Genomic DNA, 19,638 nt, shown 5'->3' on the forward strand with positions numbered 1-19,638 from the left:
AGACATAAGAACTATCGCCAAGAGAAAAACTAAAATACCCCCCAACTCTTAATAATGGTGTATAGGTAGTAGAAAAGTCTTTTCCTCTTCTTCTACTCTTCTTTTTTTCCATGTCTTCTACAATTCATATGTATTTGTTATAACCTAAACAACACAATATCTTTTTAAAGCCTATATCAACTATCATTCCCAGACCAGTTTTTAGGGTAAATTTTTGTATTTCAGATTTTGATTTTGATTAAATTTTTATATTTCAGCTTTTTGTGTGAATGTTTTTCCTATATTCTCTTTACCTCTACCCTCCCGTTAATAGCAAAGTTGTCTGTACTTTAGGTCTGCAAGCTCAGTTAGCATTACTCAAAATGAATTAACAGCTGCTCTGTCAGAGAAAAGGATATTTGTCAGAGGGCAAGCAATGAGGCCAGCAAACTCTGCTGTGAGCTGCTTTCCACCCCTGTAGGACTAGCCCAAGATTCACCAATAAGGTAGAAAATACCACTCTTCCCTTAGAGTAACATTCCTTTTAGCATCTTTTGGACCAAAAGGAAAAACATCTCAGTTTCTTTCCCTCTCTCCCTGTTATTCTGCCCCACTTTCTTCTTTCTCCTACTCTCTTTTCCAAAAATAAACTGCAAAGCACTTAGAGTTTTTTAGAGTTAGGCATAAGGTATAAATGGCTACTCTTTGGTTTTCCAGATTAATGTGAAAGTTTTTACTGTTTGCCTTCCAAATTTTTCCTGTGGGTACATTTTCCCATTTGAGATGCCTGTGAGAGCACATCAAACCATTCCAACAAGGCCATTTCTTCACTGAGATTCACAGCAGAGTAATTTAATTTTGCGAATACAGAATTATTTTTCTTAGGACAATGAATATCTGCTTTTTCTTTTCCCTGGTTTTCTTCTTCTCCTTCTTCTTCTTGCCATATATGTTAGTGGCTTGGGGTTGTATCATATGCTGCTATTCAAGCACAAGGGTGATGATACAGACTTTCACTGAAATGATTTTTAATGCAATCAATCTCAGACTTGTGATTATGACATACCTGCTTCCTTGCCTCTCCTGTCCTATTAAAAATTAGTTCCCAAACGTGCGTCTGCAATGCCCTGATGATTTGACTAATGAACCAACAGATACATGTAAAGTCAATTAAATCCATGACAGTTTATTTTTTGAATGATGGGCTAGGCAGTTAGATGATAAACTGAATTGTGAAAAGGGAAAATATGTTATTGTGTGGAACGTTATCAGACACTGCAAATCCACTTGTCTCTGAGCCAAGAAAGCACTGCAGCAAAGATACTCTCTTTAAACCTTTTAGAAAAAGAGAACATTTTCTACTCCAGTAAAGGATGACTTTGGGAAAGAACTGGTTAGCATGATATCAAGATTCAGGAAAATTCCAATCACTGATGGAGAATGAGCAACACATTTTCCCAACGTTTGTTGAAATTATTAAATAAGAAAGTTGCAATTCAAAGTAGGTGTTTACTAGAAAATGGGGAGCAAGGGATCAAAGAGGATGAGGAGATGTTGTCATGGAAACAGCCTTTTCCTAACATTTGCCTTTCAAGGACTTTTGAGGCTTTCATGTACATTGAATTTTTAATAATTTTCTAGATAAGTGACCCTATTTATGAACACTGTTCATAATTGAAGAAAGAGTGCTGTGTAGAATTTGGATTTCAATAACTGTAATTATAACTCTCAGTAATTTTCTTTGAAACAGAATTTTTGCTTCAATACTACTTAGGGATTGAGGAAAAAGGCAAATCTTTGAAGAAGATAGTTTATCAGCCATACCTTCATTTCAGAGAACAATAGCAAAGGGAGATGAGGAGGGCTGTGGAAACAATGTGGAACTGTGAAGATTTTTGTGGCAATTCCAAGAGATTCTCAGGCCCCAGGAATGAGCAGGCAGAAAGAAATGTTTCTCACCTGATTTTACAGCAAGAGTCATCCTTTTATGTTCCAAGGGGAATGGTTAGATACGTTCTCACAGGCATCTCAGATAGGAAGATGTACCCACAGGAAAAATTTGGAACACAGTGAAAACTTTCGCATTAGTCAAGAAAACCCAAGAATGGCCGTTTGGAGGCAAACTCCATTTGGAGGCAGCTAATTAAAGTTTCTCTGTGTCCAATAGGAGGAGTCCACCATATGGCGGTTAGAGCATTGATCTCCAGGACCAGCCGATGTAGGGCCTGCTCCATCCCCATCTGCAGCTGAGGCCTGCCAGCTCATTGCCTCGGTATCCTTCGGGCCCCCTGTCTTCATGGCCATTCTTACCTAATGTACAGATGCTTCATTTTCTTCTGCACATGCTGTCACCTGCAACTTGTGGTGAACATGCTCAGTTTACAGAAGAGGCAGTTGATTGTGGTATTTACAAATATGCACTCTGAAGTCACACTCCCTGGGTTCAAATCCTGACTCTACCTGTTACTAAATGACTTGGAGAAGTCACTTAACCACTTTGTGCTTTAGTTTCCTCATCTGTAAAACAGGAATAATAGCAACTTCTTCAAAGGGCCGTTGTGAGGAAGAAATGTGAATAAATATAAAGTTGTCTGTATATTTAATTGTTTGCCATTGATATTTTTCCAGCATCTTCTCAGAAATTATTTGGAGTTCACAAAAGTGTTCTGACATGTATTTATGTATTCTGACTAACATAAATAACTTTATCCTTTATAACTTTCACATACAATAAGCCACTTCATAAACATTGTTTTCATAATACAGCTGAAGTAGAATTGACATGATCAGAAAGTGTTGTGGATAGAAAAAAAGAATCACGTAGGGAAAAGTAGAGATTTCACCCCAAACCATCTTTACCATAAATAAAGCCTAAACTTGTACACAGAGAAATGAAAAAAGGACTGCAGCAGAAGTAGAAAAGCGCAGCTAAGCCCATTCAGGAAAAGACTTGCCCTGCCGCTTGGAGGGGACTGGTGAGCTGACAGCCTTCAAGCGTCACCTCTGTCAGTGCTTGCTTCAGCATTCAGTCTCGGCCATGCTCTGCTCGGGGGACCCTTAGATGACTGAACGAGAAAGCGATACAGGGCTCAGTACAAGGGCCCAGCCCGGGTCTATTGGGCCTCTGGGCTCCAGTGCTTCCCCGGGGGTTGGGAGAGTCAGGTCTGCAGCAGGTGTGATGGCTTCCTCCATGGAGCACTGCTTCCGCCCTTCACAGGTGTGACAGCCCATAAACCTTCTGCACTCCTGACTGTCCCAGTGCCTGCTTCACTGAAAACCCAAACTAGAACCGCATTGTCCAACCTCTTCATTCGACTGCATTATAAGACACCTCAACTAGCCTAGCCCATGTGGAAAAATCCCCTAGAAGGAAATTTCCAGCATTTCATTTTTTAACACCTAAAATTTGCTCTGATTAAGAAAAGAATTGTGTTTGTTACAGGAAATTCAAACATAAGGGAAATTAATAAGGTAGAAAGCGAATATCTCCTGTGGTCCCAAATCTCTTAACCACTAGGTGCATAGCCCTCTAGGTTTTCTGCATATCCATATGCTAACATGTCCGGTTGTTATTACTTTGCAAAACAGCATCTACAAATAGTTCTGATTAACGGTTCAACTTCTGAACTTTTTACTTCAACAGTGTGAAAGTGATATGCATTCAGTATGCTCTTTATCTCCTTGACTTCCATCCAGATGCACTTTTGACTTACAATATTTTCAAATTACGATGAGTTTATTGGGACATAACATGAAGGTAAGTCAAGGAGCGTCTGTATAGCCTTTCACAATCTGCACTGGTTGGGGGCTAGGGGAGGGATAGCATTAGGAGAAATACCTGATGTAGATGACGGGTTGATGGGTGCAGCAAACCACCCTGGCACGTGTATATCTATGTAACGAACCAGCACGTTCTGCACAGCTATCCCAGAACTTAAAGTATAATAAAAAAAAATACACACTAGGTATTATTACCTATGTCCACACAGGTAGATATACTTCATTTAATTACCATTTCCATAGAGTTTCATTCTATAAAAATTCTATAAATCTTTCCACACAAATGGGCTTTCATATTCCCAGTTTTCTATGATCACAACAGAATTTTTACACTGTTTAGCTTTACATAACTAAAGGTTTGTGAAGGTGCATTATTTGAGTTTCATTTTAAATTATTTGCATTATCTATTGAGTATTTTGGGGAAAGGGTTATAAAATGGGATTCCAGGGACTGAACCTAGAATTTTATACCTTAGGTATTAAGGGTTTGAGTCATTTTCTGCTAAGTAGGGCTTTGCCCAAAGTGGCAAGGAGTTCATAAGCTCTATTAATCCTTTTTCCCTTATTTACCTTGTGATCCTATGTGCAAGTCAACTGAAGACGGGGCAGGACAAGGTTCAGTGCAGGGGGTGGGCGGTCATGGCTGCTAACTTGTAGGACCGACCCAGTCACTGGCCATATCAATGGTTCCTCCCTTATAGATCTTGTGGTCTCTGTTTTTACAAAGGTCTCCTATAAACACAGAGAGAGTATCCAGTAATATTCTAGATTCTATGGAGGATATAAGATGTTCAAATATAGCCTAACCTCTTTTTCTATTATAGAAAAGTAAGCTTTTGTTGTCTTTAAGAACTTCTGTTGTACAGGAACCTCCTTTTATCAAACTTTTTAAAAAGAAAACAATGACAAAAAGGTAAGGACATAAAAGCTATAAGCTTCAGCCAATGTTTGCATTACTGCCAACTGAATTTGTTTGGCCAGTGGATCAAATGCTTTTGCCAAGGTGAATTCACCCTGTCAGACATACCCTGGTCTTAGAGACAGCTTAAGAGCTGCTGTACAATTCCTGTCAAGGCTACTGTAACAAAAATGTTCTTGGCTTGCCAATGTTGTCTGCATTTGTTTGGTTAAAGGGCCCATAGAGCCCCTAGGAGGCAGCAGGAGAGGTCTCTCAGGCAAGGTTGAAGGGCTAAGAAAGCAAACAGTGCACAAATGCCAATAAATGGAGACCAGGAATTGGATAGACTATACCCATCAGTGACTTACAGACAGCCTCATTTTCTTTAAACAGCTCTTTGGAAATAGTGGGAAGCATCAAAAGTATGCTTTTTAAAAAAATAAACCAGCATTTTTTTCTTTTAATTTTTTCTTTCCTAATTGACCCAGAAAATCCAGTTATTTACTTCCTAAACTTTTCAATTTATGTATTTATGAAGTCAAATAGTTGAGATATAGACAAGGTGAAAAGCTACACCTAACAAGGTGGTTCTCAGACCTTGCCATATCAAGACCCACCCAAGAAGCTCACCAACGTGGCAGACTCTTTGGTCTCCATGCCAGAATTCTGATTCAGTGCATCTAGGACAGAGCTCAGGAATCTGCATTTTAATAACTCCAAGTGATTCTCATAGGAGGAATAAAGAGAATACACCTTGAAAAAGCTTGCAGGCTTGCATCCTGCAAAACTCCTTTTTCTATTCCTAGTTTGTTAGTGAGTTTCAACACAGCTTTGGGCCAAGTCACATCCACTGTGTCCCAATTTCTGTCTATAAAATGGGGCTGATCATATATGCCACCTATCTCATTAGCATCACATGTAGACCATGAGGTAATTCCTGCCAAGTAGTTTAACTTCCTCAGTAGAGAGGTGCTATATTTCAAGTATTATCCAGTATTTGTTTCAAGTATTGCAGTGACACTGGTTTCCAGAGGTCCATAAAAAGTGGTACCATTGTTGGAAAAGGTGTTTTTCAGCGGCTATAGGTGCGTGTATACTAAACAACTTGCATACTAAAGGAGAATGGGTTTGTGCCTCAACTTTGACTTAAATCTCACTGACAGCATGACCAATGTCATTTTTCAACTACAGGCCACATTTTAACATTCTATGGTCTATCAGTCAGGGTTTTAACAGAGAAACAGAACCAGTAGGAGATATGTTTATACCTATACATACAAACACATACATATATGTATACACATACGTGTGTGTGTGTATACAGTCATGTGTCGCTTAACAACAGCGGGGATACATTCTGAGAAATGCATCATTAGGCAGTTTTGTCTCTATGCAAACATCACTGAGTGTACTTACACAAACCTAGATGGTATAGCCTACTACACACCTAGGCTATACGGTATACCCTGTTTCTCCCAGCATGTTACTCTACTGTATACAGTAGGCAATTATAACACAATGGTATTTGTGTAACCAAACATATCTAAACATAGAAAGGTATGGTAAAAATACAGTATTCTAATCTTATTGGACCACCGTCATAGATGTCAACTGAAACCTCAGTATGTGCCACATTACTGTATATTTGGAGGAAGGAGGGTGAGTTTGTGCAATTCATGCATCTGCAGGGCAGCTTGGCAGGCTGGAAACTCTTGGGCAGGAACTGACTCTGTGGTCCAAAGGTGGAATTTCTTCTCCCTCAGAGAAACCATGTTTTTATTTTCCCTGAAGCTATTCAACTTATGGATGAGGCCCATCCACACTCAAACACAATCTCTTACTTAAGTTCACTGATTGTAGATGCTAACCACTACATAATGCCTTCACAGGGAGACCTAGATTCCCGTTTGACTGAACAACTTTGTGCTATAGTCTATCTAAATTGACACATAAAACTAACTCTCTCTTGTGATGAAATTAAAAGCAACAAAAAAATTAAAAATAAAAATGAACAATCACTCATGGCTTCCTAATGTTTTTTGATGCTTGCCAAGTTAAGCTATTTATGAGTTGGAAACAAAGATCTATCCGGAGAACTTACTAATTGCATAGGTGAAGCAAAAACTGATATTAATTTCATTATTTATCACTGTGTAGTTTGATAGGGCAAATAGGCTAATAATTAGATTTTTCATGGGCCTGAAACATTCTTATGCCTACATTGTAGGCACAAGGATATCTAGAAACATGTCCTTTCTTTGTAAGATTTAGATATTTTATAAGAAAATGCATGAAAGTTCTGAGCCTGGAGGAAACACCTGTTGTTTTGTGTGCCCTTAATATCCCTTCTTCTGGTAACACTGCCTAAATTTACCCTATATTTGATTAATCTCTCCTTCCAGCAGGGAAGCCTGGCCAATCAGAACAAGTGTGTCCTGCTCCCCACAGGGATTGGGTCAGGATGGACAGATGACTCAGTCTGGGAATTCTTGCAGGAACCAGCAGAAAAGGGATGCTCTCTTTTAGCTGTGGTTGCAAAGATGGTAGAAAAAAACTCCTGGCATCGTTAGTGACTATTTTGCTGCAACAAGAGGAGGACCTGCCTAAGAAAGAAGAACTGATATTGAGAGACAGATTCTGAGGACATGGTTTTAGTGACTGAAAACAGCCATTGTGAAGCCACGTGGATTTTTGGCTCCTTAACCAGTTATTCCCTCTCTATGCTTAAACCAACTTGAGTTGTGTGTCTGTAACTTGGCACTCAAAATTTCTGACTACAGTAGGTACCAGTTCTCCACGTTTGCATATAGGAGAGTATTCACAATGAGTTTGTTCTGCGGGTAATTAAAAAGAGAAGCATTTCTTCTGCCCCCAACCCTCGGGTTCGTTGTTCCTGCCAGTATCATGATGTTCCCAGGAGTGCTGTTCCCAAAGTGGGGCAGCCAAGGTCATCCCAGTTTTTACTGCTGAGAAAAGTGGAGGCCTGTCTCGGAGGTCCCAATCCCTCCACCAGCTGGCGTCTCTCACAGGCAGTCACTTCCACAAGAGACTCAAGGAAAGGAGGCGGGTCCATGTAGAAGGGACAACAATTGCTACAACTTAGATCAATCTCTGTGAACATCTAGACCTGTACCAGCTACCCCTAAGGTGACGTTAGAAGACAGGGAGAGGGGAAGGCAGGAAGAATGGGAAGAAGACGGAGAAAGGGAAATGAGGATGAAAATAAACTTTTAGTAAGTTCCTACTACATGCCAGGCACTGTGACAAATACTTATCACATAGGTTATCTCATTGGATCCTCACCACATTCTACGAAGTTCTATGAAGTATTTCTATGAGGCACTTGTTATCCTCTTCATTTTAACCCATAAGAAAATAGTCCTATAGAGATCTAGTAACTTACCCAAAGTCACATACTTAGAGTGTCACTGGCAGAGCTGGAATTTAGACCGGATTGTCTGATTCTAACACCTCTGTGTGTGTGTGTCCCTTTCTTTGAAAGTATCCTTATGAGAAACCCCAAAATATAGAAGAGATAAAAGAGGCATGGCCACCTGCCTACCCATTCCTTTCTAACTCCTTGGAAGACCCTACCACTTACCCTGGGAAATGTGGAACTTCAAGAGCACACTTAGAAAAACACAGACAGGAATGGTGGAAAAGCTTCTTCACGACTGGGATTCAGCTCAGACATCAGGTTTTATTCTGTGATGGAAGGGGTAAGAAAAATGAGACAAATAATTTTTTTAAAAAAAGGAGCTCCCATCCCTTGTAGTTCCAGTACCCACCTAGAACCAGATATGTTGCAGGTACCTAAATAGATATTTGTTGAGTGAATAAATAAATGAATAACAACGAGTAATTAACTTGACTAGTTATAATAAAGGGGGAAAGTTTGGCTTCCTGATTCTATTTCTCCTTGCAATAATAATTTTCCTCCAAATTCTACATTGGATTATGTTCTCTAAAGCCGGGGCTTTAGTGAGAGTTTGCTGGAAGACTGCCTGATAAGATACGGTCGACACATTATCTACCACTTGATCTCTGGTCTTCATATTAGAAGCAAGGATGGGGAAGGCTTTTAAGATCACTGGGGGAATACAATGTGGGAGTGGAAGGAAACGCTGAATAAAAAGCAAGGTAAGGATGTAATGTACTTTCTTGCAATTCTAATGATGACATCTATCAACCTGTTAAAGTTCCTGGATGCCATTCTAGCTTGCACAATTCAAAGAAAAATGTTTCAGAGTGGCATTCCATGAGTTTAATGCCACAACAGGTCTGAAGCCAGCATTTACCGAGTTTCTCACATGGGCCAGCCACTGAAGTGGACAGTTTTTGTTTCTGGTATCCACTTACATCTGCCTCCATCAAGGTAGGCATCCAGATTTTGCATCAAGGGAAACACTCTCCCCACTCTTAACTTTCTCCTCTTCAGGCGATATTGCCTCCACTCCTGACTCCAGGACATGACTTATGCCTGCCGTACTGAAAGCGTATGACAAGCGTTTTACATCGTCTCTCTTGCTTAATGTCCCTAGCAACCCTGTAGGAAAATCATTACTATTGCAATTTTACAAATAAGAAAACCAAGGCTTGGAAATGTTACATTACTTGTCCAAAGTCACACAGATGGTGTCAACTCTAATTTTAGAGAATGAGGATAATTCTTAATAACCTTGACTATTCAAAAGGTATGCACAAGTTGCTGTCAATAACTATTAAAAAGAAAGAGCTGTCCAGTATCTGAGGATGGATAACTTGACACTTTTACGTTTCCTCGATATCGTGTGTGTATATGTGTGTGTGTGTGTGTGTGCGCGTATTAGTTCATTTTCATGCTGCTGATTGATAAAAACATACCCAAGACTGGGTAATGTATAAAGAAAAGAGGTTTAATGGACTTACAATTCCATGTGGCTGGGGAGGCTTCACAATCATGGCAGAAGGTGAAAGGCATGCCTTACATTGGCAGCAGGCAAGAGACACAATGAGAAACAAGCAGAAGGAGTTTCCCCTTATAAAACCATCAGATTTTGTGAGACTTATTCACTACCATGAGAATAGTATGGAAGAAACCGCCCCCATGACTCAATTATCTCCCACCAAGTCCCTCCCACAACACATGGGAATTATGGGAGCTGCAATTCAAGATGAGATTTGGGTGGGGACACAGCCAAACTATGTGTGTGTGTGTGTGTGTGTGTGTGTGTGTGTGTGTGTGTGTGTGTGTTCAATCAATGTCAACAGATGGTCTGGTGTACTGGTTAAGAGCTTGCACTCTGGAACCCACTCTCTGGTTCAAATTCCATCTCTATCTTATACTAACTGTATGTAACCTAACCCTGTAACTGTGGACAAGTTAATAACCATGTCTTTGTTTCCTCATCTGAAAATCGGAATGAGGACAGTGATGGCATTTGCCTTGTGGGACTATTGGATCAGCTGTGCTAACATAGGTAAAGTGCTTAGAACGTATCCAGCGTCTGGTCAGTTCTACCATTGCTATTAATGTATGTAATGTTCCCCATATATCCAAAAGCTAAAGACATGTATTACTTTTATGCCCTGTTTGTTCATACTGCCCCAAAAGGCATAATGAGGCAGATAATTGCCAATCATTTCTTCTCAAGCACAATCCTTCAATAAAGTCCTTGTCCTTGCTCAAGCTGGGAAACCATTTCAAGACTCACAGTGTATTGCCATTATTCAAACGTTAGAAATATTTTTCCAAGTGCAGTATCAGCTTCTAAGCAGGAGTTGTTTGGGAGCCAAGTCACGAGATACCATCACATCCATGTGGAGGAAGTGGCTTCATCCTGGCCCAGCGGGATCATGATAAGATCCTTTACTATCAGCAAGAATAATTGCAAAGCCTTCAGTGTGACTGCCATCTCACTGCATTGTGCAATTCTTAAAATTCCACTCACTCTTAAATGTTCCCTTAGTTTCTATCCAGGGTTCACTTAGCAGAACTGGCTTGTCAACAGGAGAGGCCTGTTTGTTTTCCAAAAGCAAAGTGCACTTCTGTCCCAGAGCATCCATCTTGCCCCCACTATCCTCATCATCTTCATCCACATAGCCTCTCTCTCTGGAGAAAAAGAAATGGAGCCTGGCTTTTCAGCATCACGGAGACCCTTTTAGCATCCTGTGCTAATGCAAGGAATGGGCCTCACCAAATTCCCACTTTACCTAACATGAGATGGAGCAATCAGCAACCTAGCATTCTCTAATCAAAACAGCAAAGGCACCTGGCAAAAGGAAGTTGGTGAGAAGTGAAAGCAACACAGAAAAAGTTAGAGGAAGTTCCCCTCTTCCTCTATCACAGCTTGGGAACAATGTTCAAGCAGTGTGAATATCCCCACCATTGTTCAAACAGGATTTCTCTGGTCTGTTTTGTGCTACACACAAAACAATTCCAGTGTTAAGTAGGCTTTGATTCTTTCCAACTTATGCCGTGTAGTGTCCATTGGGAGTCACTTAGTATAGGATGGATCAGCTACAATTAGGCTTAGCTGCAAATGGTATAAAATCTAAATTAGCCGGTGTTTAAATTAGCTAAAAGGGACAGCACGATGGTTCATGTCTATAATCCCAGCACTTTGGGAGGCTGAGGCAGTTGGATCACTTGAGGTCAAGTTTGAGACCAGCCTGGCCAACATGGCAAAAACCTGTCTCTACTAAAAATACAAACATTAGCCGGACATGGTGGCATGTGCCTGTAATCCCAGCTACTTGGGAAGCTGAGGCACGAGAATCGCTTGAACCTGGAAGGCAGAGGTTGCAGTGAACTGAGATCGCACCACTGCACTCCAGCCTGGGCCAGACAGAGCAAGTCTCTGTGAGACTCTGTTTCAAAAATAAATAAATAAACTAAAAGTACTTTTCTACTTGTGTAACAAAAGCAGTGCAGGACCTGTATTGCTTTCCACAGGACAAGGATCTTGGCTCTTTCTGTCATTTTGCTTCATCGTGATTCACCTCATGGTCCAAGATGGCTGCTGGATCTCCAACCATCCTTTAAGGCTCAGCCAACTGGAAGGAGCTAAGCCAGAAGAGACAAAGAATGCATGTGAGCTTCCTCCCAAAGAAATTTTCTGGAGGCTCCCCCGTGTCCTCCGCTTAATCTTCTTTATTAACACAGAGTTGCCAGAGACTAATGAATAGATATCTGGTTCAATGGACCCTACACAGAAATACACACACATAATGATATTCTAGATCCTTGTCCCCAGAGCAGAATAGGTAACCATCCTCTCTTATTGAGAGTCCTGCCTTAGCCAAACGTCCTCTCTTATGGTGCTGGACATCACCCACACAGAGGCTGGCAGCCTTTAGAGCCTGTGTTAAGGCTAGCATTTTCTTTCTTCCTTTCTCTATCTCTCTTTTTAAACTGTAAAATACACTTGCTTGCATCTCAAAACAGACTTTGGATTATTAGAGAAACTTAGTTTGGGTATTCTCTTCTTGAGGCTATTGCCTTATCTTTCTAATATTAACAATAATAATTTTAATATTGCTATCATGACATCCTTGGAATATTACCCTCATCATCTGGAAACCAGAAGAGGAGTACAAGATATTTAGACCACAATTCCTTGATACTGGCCCCAGCTGTCAGCCTCAGACTTGCCATAGAAAATCTAATGTCTCTGGTTCCTCATCTTTCTGAGTCTGCCAGTCTGGAAAGGAAAGAGGAGCCCAGCACTCTCTAGCTCTCTATATCACTCTTGAATCAAAAACAAGAATTCCAACTGTGTGGGTGGGCCTGGTGGACCCTCCACAGGGAGTGTTCAGCTGAAGGGTACCGTGTGGAGCATGTACAATGTTTAGGAGGACAGCCTTTATAGCCAGACAGGCTGTGTTCAGACCTCAGCTCTGGAATGCATTATTCTCTGCCTACTCCCTGCCTCCAATAAGATTCAACATATGTGTAATATCCTCCATCGCACAGGTCATGTACAAGGAGAAATGATTCCATAGGTGTGAAATGCTTAGCAACAAGTACTCAGTAGATGATGATGTGGTTAGTAAATGCTAACGGTTATAATTCACTTATACATTAGAGGATGCCTTTGTATGAAAAAATGAGCTAGACTGTATTTTTGTCCTTTTAAGGATAATTAGAGAATTAACTCAACGAATATTTATTATAAATTATTATGATTTTGCTCAGCAAAGCACCTCACCTATAGCTGTAAAAGAAAGAAAAAAGAGAGTAAGATTGGAAGGATAGGAGGAAGAGAGGGAGGAAAGGAGGCTGAGTGGGTGGAGGGGCAGGCAGAGCTTGTAGCAGATGGTCGCGGAACATGTACCTGGGGACCCGAGGCCATCACTGAGAAAAAGGATACAAACCCTTTCCCGAATTTTTATGTATTTTTGATCCCTCAGGGAGGCTATTCTCTGCAACTAATGGCTGTGTATGCATCCAGGCAGGGAGCAGGTGTTAATCTACACAGACTAGTTAATAGCCATTAACAGCACTTAAAAATCCAATAAACGGAGAAGGACATTCTAGCCATCCATACCAGGACCAGAATTCTGCGAGGCCCTTCCTGCTGTGGTAGCGCTCATCGCCATCATCATCATCATCGGCAAGGATTTCTATTTAATAACCAATAGCACAAATATCTTCTGTCCAATGCTATGTGCTAGGCCCTGTGCCAGTACTGGAGATAAAAAGATTAATGAGATCTGATCACTGGGCCCAGAAGCCTACGGTGCAGAAGACAAAGCTGTCTGGAACTGACCACAGTATAGTGTGATGAGAACTATGTGAGGAAAATAAACTCAGTTCCGTGGGAGAGCGTGACTAATGGCCTGTTTTCTGCTTGAAATGGAACCTTTTTAACATCAAATATTGTTCAAGAGCAGAGGAAATTCACCAAACAAAACAGCCGTGGCAGCACAAAACAAATGAATATAACTAAGTGTAAAGTAACACGCCTCCTAAAAAACCTTATAAAACTTCAGGAGAAATGGCAGACTGGAGTCATGAAGTATAAGCTTTTTCCCGGGCCTGGCTCCAAACACATAGTGGATCAAATAGAGCCAACATTCTAAGCTGAATTCAAAATAAAGACATGAATATTTTCAGGTACCAGGAAGGAAAAGGAGAAATTAAAAGTTACAGAGTTATATCTTAGCGATGATGCTACGGCTTCCAAAGGACAGGTGTTGGGGAGATCAGATCAGATCTAGAAATTCTGATGCCCCTGAGGGAGAAGATATCTGCCCTGAGAAGACTGGAGGGACTATTTTCTTCAAGAAGAAGAGACTGGAAACAAACATTACAGATGTCCTACCAAGCAGCAAGGAAATATATCTGCCCTTGGCCTTGGATGCACAGGACTGAAAAATTGTCTGCATGTGTCACGAATTCTCTGCATGTGTCACGAAGTCAACCTCAGGCAAGTTGTCCTGAGCAAGTGAAATCCACAGAACTCCTGGTAAAACTAAGCAAAAACTACTCTGTAGGGATACTTTCATATTCTAGGGATCTGAGAATCCCATAGGAAACAAAACAAAACAAAAACCACTGAAGATGACTCCACAGCCAAAATGGAAAAGCCATTAATAAGAAACTATCTTCCAGGAGGATGAGCCAGCAAATGCAACAATAGAATACTATAGGATGCCCCCAAAATATTGTACATGTCATCTTTATGTAGCTGAATAGCTACATAAGCAAACATGCTGAGTATGGCCCAATACAGAAAGGCCCTCACTTGAAGACTACTACCACACTGGTGCTTGAATCTCAGCTTTTAGTAAATCACTCCTTCATATGAAACATTTCCTTCTTTCAACTGTCCTTTGAAATATGTAAATGCTCCTGGGAAAATTAATAAAAGTTAGCCTTTCTCAAATTTCAGTGTTTATTAGAATTATCTGTGGTGCTCTTTCAAAACGGGCCCTACCCCAGGAAATTCTGGTGTAAGTGGATTTAGGACAGAGACCAGGAATCTGTATATTTAATTAGTGTTGGTCAGGAGGGTTTATAGTGAAGGTGTTTCGTGCTGCTGAACACGTAGTCTACTCTAGAAACTGTTTAGGGGCTGGGAATTAACTTGGTTGGGAACTTTTAATTAAGAACTCTATATTTTGGGATAGAATAATTTTATTTATATAGAGTTATATACAGTCCATAGATATTCTTCTGTATACACACCTTCTAAGTCATATTGGTTTTTTACCTTTTATTTAAAATTAGATTTTAGCATATTTGTATGGCTATTGGTAGTAGAAGTGAAAAGAAAGAAGGAAGTGTGAAGGGGCCGTTGCTAAGTCAAAAATTAAGTAGTGAAAATGAGGAATTATATCTTTTTTATGTCTGCCTCAGATACAGCTTGGGTGTCAGAGACCTTTACTACTTATCAAATGGGCTCTTCCATATTTCCAAACCCCCATGGTAGGGACATGTGACCAGTTCTGGTGAAAAGGAACGAAGCAGAAGTAACATCCATCACTTACAGAACTGCCCTTAAAAGCGGTGTGCAACCCTCTGGTACTGAGTTCCCCTCCTCCCAGCATGCAGTTCAATTCCCGGGAGGATTATCTGTCCCCAGTCAGGCCTGCGAGAGCCAGAAACGAACCCGTGTGATGTAAAGTTAGTAAAATGCAGCTGTGGGTGGGGAATAGGGAAAGGATGTTTGTAAGCACAGCGCAGCCTAGTCTAACACTCTCTATGTGAAAGGAAAATCGGAAAAATTCTGTTAAAGAAAGCAGCCTCTCATGTCCAACCTAATGGTTATGGAGAGCAGTTCCTGTCTTGCATCCTCTTCATCCTCTTTAGCTATTTTCTGTCACTGTTTCCAGCATCTTTAAATTGGTAAAAATGAATAGATAGCTAGGTAAACTCCAGGATACCACTTATTTATTTGCTTTTCTACAAAAGCAAACAAAGGATATTGCCTTATCCTTTAGGCAGAGTTCCATGAAGCTATGATATTCGTGTGTCTGTGTGTGTGTGTGTGTGTGTGTGTGTGTGTGTGTACACAAAATTTTACTTTTAACAAGCAAAAGATTCTGATATTTTTTATCCATGCCTGGGAAGAACAATACAGGCACTTGCTGGCAATGTGCACATTTTACTGACCTTTTTGAGTTCGTTTCCTTTTGGAGTTAAGAGAATAACAGAGCCAAGCAGATGTCCCAGCCACTCTGCAGCTGCTTGATTTACAATGTGACACCAAATTTATGAAGCCAGTTGGGGGACTCCATGGCATCCTATGTTTCAGGAAGGGAAATTCACAGGTTTGAGTCAATCCAGGTTCCGTGCAGTCAAGTGCTCTGCACTGGGAAGTTACTGTGAGGTCCCCAAGGCATAGCTATGGAAGCCAAGAAAGAGGGCAAAGAATGAACAGAAAGCAGTGTGCTCTCTTCCTTGCCGGGGCAGATGGGAGGGTCAGGAGGAGCATGAGGCATGGAGAGGAGCCCATGAAGGAAGGAAAGAAGCCCTATTTTTTAAACTGATCGTGTCTCCTAGGTTTGCTATCAACTTTCACTCCAACATGGGTAGAATTCAGGAACCATTTTTACCACCATGAAGGAACACCTGCCCTGGGGTTCATGCAAAACATTGAACCATTCCTTCCACATGCTTTCGACCCTTATTGTGCTCACAATAAAAAGGCAGGTCTCTGTGGGCTGAAAAGTGGTCTGGTTTGGAGATTAGTGAGCTAAAGAGAACCAAATAAAGTTTGACAACATCAGGGTGGAGGACCTATCCTCAGGCAACACACTGAGTAATTTGTAATAATGTTTCAGTGCAGGAACTTGCAGTCACCACCTTATCAACCTATTGTTTTCTGTTGCAACATGGAAGAGCATGATAACTGCATTTTAAAAGATATCTTTACACTTCTCTTTTACTTTTTAAAAAAATTACAAGATCATTGACCATGAAGTTTTCCAACTGCCCTCATAAAAAAAAAAAAAAAAAAAAAAAAAAAAAGAACTCAAGTTTCCAACGATCAAGAGGAGAAGGTATTTGGGGGCACTATGGGAAAGGCAGTTTTAAACACCTTGGTTTTGAGATACTAATTGAAATATCCAATGGCAGATTAACAGATTTGGCTACATAGAAATTTAAAATTCTGTATGACAAAGGAAACCACAAATAAAATTGAAAAACAAGCACGCCATTGGAGGAAAATATATACAATGCACTAAATAAAGGATTATCTAAACTATACAGATCTCCTACATATCTATAAGAGGCCCATATCTTAATTGTTAAATGAGCTAAGGCTATGAACAGGCAATTTGCAAATTTGCAGGGGAATTACAAATGTTAACAAATAGATGGCGAAATGTCAATAAAAATATGATGAACCTTATTAGTAATAAAAGAATCACACATGAACAATCAGTTTATCAATTTTTTGCCCATCAGCCTGACAAAAAGTAAAAATATTGATGATTTCAAATGTTGAAGGTGCTATAAAGAAACAAACATTCTCATTCAACATAGAAGAAGTTTACATTTTAAAGCCTTCTGTGTGTAGAGGGGAAGCAATTTTGCAAGAGTTATCATGATTTTAACTGTGCTTATACTCTCAGCAATTTCATTGGTACCAACATATCCTAGAGAAAAACACATGTGCCCAAAGAGCACGAACTAAGATGTTCTTGGCTGCTTTGTGTGTAATAGTGAAAACTGGAAGCAATCCAAACATCCATCAATAGGGCACATCCATATAAAGGAGTTTTAAAGTGCTGTCTCAACAGGATGTAGTAGATTTTTATATGCTCATATGGGAAGATATCCAAATCAAAAAGCAGGCAATTGGTAAAGTATGTGAGCTCGTTAAATTGCATAGAGAAAGTACTGGAAAGACAACCCACCAGACTATCAACGTTGGTTTTTTGGGGGTGGACAATGGTAACGGGAAGGGCAAAGGGGTTATTTTTACACCTTATTTCAACTATTTTCATATATTCTTCACTACGAAGAATTTCAGGTGACAGGAATTTGACGAAGTTAAAGGCAAGAGAATCCATTTGACGTTGTTGCTTAAAGAGGCAGAACAGTGCAATAGTTAATATCATGGACTAGAATTAGACTGCCTGGTTTTAAGCCATGTCTACTTTGCTCTACTAAATATGGTGAGACCTTGGGACAAGGTTCTGAACCCCTCAGATCTCTACATCCTCATCTTTACAGGGGGATTGGTAGTATCCCATAAGAATTGGTGTTACTATTAACACTGGTTTGCATGGCAGCAGTTTTGATTGCATTTCCTTCTCTAAAGGTCCAATCACAATAATCATCTTGGAAAAACAACTATTTGTATTAAGTTATAATATTTCATAAAAACTTACAAGATAGAAGTTTTGAATTATTGTAAATATTTAGAATGAACATATAGACAATACATGGAATAAATAATCATATTTATAGAGCAGAAAACAAATGTTAATTGATGTTGACACTATAAAAGAAACAGTTTTTAAAGTTGTAAAGACAACCAAAAGAGGAATTAAAAAGAATAACTAACTGAAAAATGGAAAGAGAGGAGTTCACTTACATTAGTTAATTTAGGTTGCTTTAGCTAAAACATATCATACTGGAGGGTCCTATCTGAAGTTGATAAGTCCAGAAATAGAGATATAAGCACTTTATTGAATGTATAGAGCTAGGCACAAGAAGCACCAAAAAATAAAAGATCCAAAAAAAGTTTTTTAAAAGGAGAAGGATCAAGAAAGATTTTGTTTTGTCACTGATTCCTGTCCATACAATTTGGATTTTATAATGTCATGCATTATATTCATGATACCCCCCAAATAAGGGACTCTTGTTATAGTAGGAGCTTGGCATGTCTTTATGGTGGATGGTGATTGCATACATATTCATTTGATCGATAATTATACCCAAAAAACTGGTAGCAGTTGTTGTCTCTGGGGAAGGAAATTGGGTGGCTGAAGGACAGTAGTAATGTAAATATTTTCACTGAATTCCTTTTGAATTTTTCAATTTTGTGCAATGTGCCTGTATCACCTATCTCCCAAAATACTAATTTTGTAAAGCTTGTCTTTTCATTACATGGCCCCATCTATTAGGGCAGAACACTGAAACTTCCAAAAAACTTCCAAATGAAAAATGTTACCAGGGCTTACCACTGGATCAAGTTTCTGTGCCCTGACTCACGGGGCCTCCTCTCTCAGTTGCACCTGAATCCTAAACCTGAGCAACTTCTGGGCATTCCAGAAAGAACAGACTGCACCACCTTAGCAAGGGCTATAAATTCTCATTTGTCCTGTTTAGTTTTGCAAAACATTATCAAACAATGAAAATAACTTACCTCGTTTCACGTTTTAGTTAATCGACAACTGGGGATAGAGACTAGTCCAAAGCAATCCAAGTGACTGGAGACTCCGTGGACTGGTGGCTGAGCCCATGACTTGCGGCAGAGTTGCCTGGATTACTACCCAGCTATGTTAGACGTGTGTCTGTAGACATGAAGACTGTAGTCACATGTCATTTGGAAGCATAGCTAATCACTATCACAACTTTAAAGTAGTAATGAACATAAACAGAATTTCAGGATACCTGCAACTGTAGTAGTATATGAAAATACTAGCATCACTTCTTGGCCTTTTGGCTAAGATTAAAGTTAAAATATTGTTGACTTCTTTTGCTGGCAAATCCTGGAGTCACAGGTACTGAAAATATTAATGAAAAAATACATAAAATCAATAAATATAATTTATTGCCTACATTCGTAATTGAAGAAAATGCTGTATTTTAACTAGAGATCAGTGAAAATAAATATATAATTGTTCCCATCCAACATCATGGACACCCGGTATTCTATCTGTGGACCCCAGGTGATATTCCCTGATATAAATCCAAATGTATCCCCTAATTATAAATTCTGTTTGAGATAGCCTGATTGGTCTGAAGCCACACTTGAAACTGAAGCACATTTTGGGAGGGAAGTCACATATCAGGCTAGAGAAGGTTCCAGACCAGACAG

The 19,638-nt window shown here is 39.9% G+C and overlaps 1 long non-coding RNA gene across 2 annotated transcripts; it reads right to left on the reverse strand.

Annotated features, from left to right (window-relative positions):
• Positions 1-8,216: 8,216 nt before the first annotated feature.
• Positions 8,217-19,322, reverse strand: LOC105498756 (uncharacterized). 2 transcript variants are annotated; one of them, XR_003013417.2, is made up of 5 exons: positions 19,212-19,322; positions 18,964-19,111; positions 15,756-15,886; positions 11,574-11,702; positions 8,217-8,362 (listed from the first exon to the last, which is right to left on the reverse strand). It is a non-coding gene; the product is annotated as an uncharacterized lncRNA (long non-coding RNA). The 2 variants fall into 2 exon arrangements; XR_011613032.1 differs by lacking the exon at positions 8,217-8,362 and adding an exon at positions 9,004-9,145.
• Positions 19,323-19,638: the final 316 nt, after the last annotated feature.

The sequence above is a fragment of the Macaca nemestrina genome, chromosome 14, assembly GCF_043159975.1.
Source record: "Macaca nemestrina isolate mMacNem1 chromosome 14, mMacNem.hap1, whole genome shotgun sequence".
Classification (NCBI taxonomy): domain Eukaryota; kingdom Metazoa; phylum Chordata; class Mammalia; order Primates; family Cercopithecidae; genus Macaca; species Macaca nemestrina.